The sequence below is a fragment of the Nannospalax galili genome, unplaced genomic scaffold, assembly GCF_000622305.1.
Source record: "Nannospalax galili isolate Female #2095 unplaced genomic scaffold, S.galili_v1.0 scaffold100, whole genome shotgun sequence".
NCBI classification, from domain to species: Eukaryota; Metazoa; Chordata; class Mammalia; order Rodentia; family Spalacidae; genus Nannospalax; species Nannospalax galili.
Genome location: NW_008352891.1, coordinates 5704152 through 5706772, shown reverse-complemented (window position 1 = coordinate 5706772; position 2621 = coordinate 5704152).

The following is a 2621-nucleotide window of genomic DNA, read 5'->3' as shown; positions in this document are numbered from 1 at the left end:
GTGATATTTCTCATAACTAGACTGCAATTCTGCATTATAGACAAGAATAAGGTTGAAACAAAGCATGCTTCCTGTCACCCCATGTCAGTGTGTGCAGTGTCGACATGGGTTGTCACTGGTGAGGTTAACCCCCATCACTTGAGGAAAACAGACATCTGTAGGGCTTTCCTCCAGCAGAGATGCTGCTCCCTTCCCCATGTACCAGGGGTCTGAAGTGTACCCCCAGGGGTCTGAAGTGTACCTCCTGAGAGCAGAAGAGTACTGCTCCTTTCCCTGGCTAGGTCAACGATAAATGTCACTGGAATTCTGTCACACACAGTGGCCTTCTCTCCCATTTCGTCATTTATGCACGCTTTTCCTTACCTCCTCTTCAGGACCTTCACTGACTCTCCTCCCTCCAAGGGGCAAAGTTAGCTCATTACAGGGGACTTACACTGAGACTCTAAAGATATCAAATTTTTTCAGAGGCTCACATTCCTGACTCAAAATAAAAGCATATATATTTTTTCAATACTAAGGATCAAACTCAGGATCTTGCACGTGATCTGGCATAGTATTTGTGCATAAGTTACATGTATTCTCCTACCTACTTAAATCACTTTCTGTAAGACTCATTATATGTAATACAACATAAGCGCTATGTAAATAATTGTTATATTGTACTGTTTAGGGAATAATGACAAAGGAAGAAAGCCTGCACGTGCTTACTATCAACTCCATTTTTGTGTGTATTTTCCATTCCAGATTGAGTCCACAATACAGAATCCAGGGACAGAGAGTGCTGACGACTCTCCATACCATCTCATCATACTCATCAAATAAAATCACAATCACTTTTTTCCTATCACTGAGCAGCTTCTTTTTTTCTCAATGTCTATTTTTACTGAATTTTTATGAATTTCATACAAAACATCTTAATCATATTTAGACCCCTGTCCACAGCAGGTTCTTTTTAAACACCTATCTACTAGTTATTATGTGGCAGATACTTTTGCCAAGTGCTTACATGAGCTTGACTTCCTTCAATCCCATGACATTCTGGTAAGTAGATTTGTTTACTGTCTCACTACACAGATAACAGCCTCAGGGAGGTTAAGCAACAAGGTCACACAGGAATTGAGCCCATGGTCATTTTGTTCCTGCATGCAGCCCAGCAGCTGATGGGGTACTGGGCTTCTGTAGGAACAGACTGGCTAAACAGTGGATTAAAAAACAAATAGCAACCCAGTATGCCACTGATGCCCACAATGCCAGGGAGTCAAACATGTACTGATGAGTTTAGTTCCATGTCTCCTGCCTTTCTACCCAACATCTCCATTTTGTTATGTGACACTATTTATGGGGAGACTTGAACAAAGATCTACTCTTTCCAGGCAGGGAACCAACAATAGACCAAAGTAGGGATACCACTAAAGTCCAACTTGGTGAACCAATGAGTTTACTGGGGTTACTTACAGGAGTATGGTTAAAGGGTTACTTACAGGAGCAGAAATGACTCAAAGGCAGCTGCATTACCAAAAGCCCATCCTAGCATGGATGACCAGTCACAAACACTGGACCCTGGAGCTCACTGCAGGACTTGCAGGCAGCTCAATAGGTCAGATACTGTCTCTTCAAGGCAGCTTGACTGTTTTGGCTGGTCTGAGACTCTTCCAGGAAGCTTTGCTTGTCTGAGAGTATCTCTCAGTAGGCGTTAACTCTTATATAAGCTTTGGAGGGAGGGGCTTATTGTATCTGGTCAATTTCAGGGACTTCTTGAAGCTTCTGAGTTGTTTACTTTCTAAGTCTTAAAGAACCTCCCTTTAGAACATCCTGAGTCTTAAAGGAGCTTCTCTACAGCATGGAATGTATCAACTTGGAGGAAATGGTTGTATAACAACTATGCTGCCACTGGGAATAAGGTTTATTCTTGCAGTGGGGCAAGGGCTCCAACTTTTTAAGTTCTTGCAGGGCCAAAGTAAAGCAGAAAGAGGGTGATATAAGTGTTGAGTCAACAAAAACAAGGGAGCCCAGACTCGTTCGACCTCCATGCCATCTGGATGCAGTGGCCCAGGACGACCCCAGAAAGCCCAGCACAGATCTGTGTGTCATGGAGCCTACAAGGTATAGCAAAGGTACTCCAACCAAGCTGTCTTGGTGAGTGAGCCCAGTCCATATCAGGCCCTCTCTGAGGCTAGGACTTCATGTTTTGGAGGTGCACTGGATAGCTTTAGTTACCAACTTGATACGGGGAAGAGGGAACCTCAATTGAGGCATTACCTCCATGAGCCTGGCCTGTTTCTTATTTGCTCCTTGATGTGGGAAGGCCCAGCCCACTGTGAGTAGTGCCACCCTGAGCAGGTGGTCCCAGGTGGTCCTATGTTGTATAAGTAAGCAGGATGAGCACAGGTCAGAGGACCAAGCCAGTAAGCAGTGTTCCTCTGTTGTCTGTGTTTTAGTTACTGACTCCAAGTTCTTGCCCCGAGCTCCTGGCCTGGCTCCCTTTAATGAAGGACTGTACTGTAAGCAGAAATAAACCCGCTCCTTCCCAGGTTGATTTTGGTCAGTGGAGATCAGGAGAAACTATCCAAGTGTGGTAACAATCTAAGTGTGGTGCAGAGAAAGAGGTGGGACACGGTCAT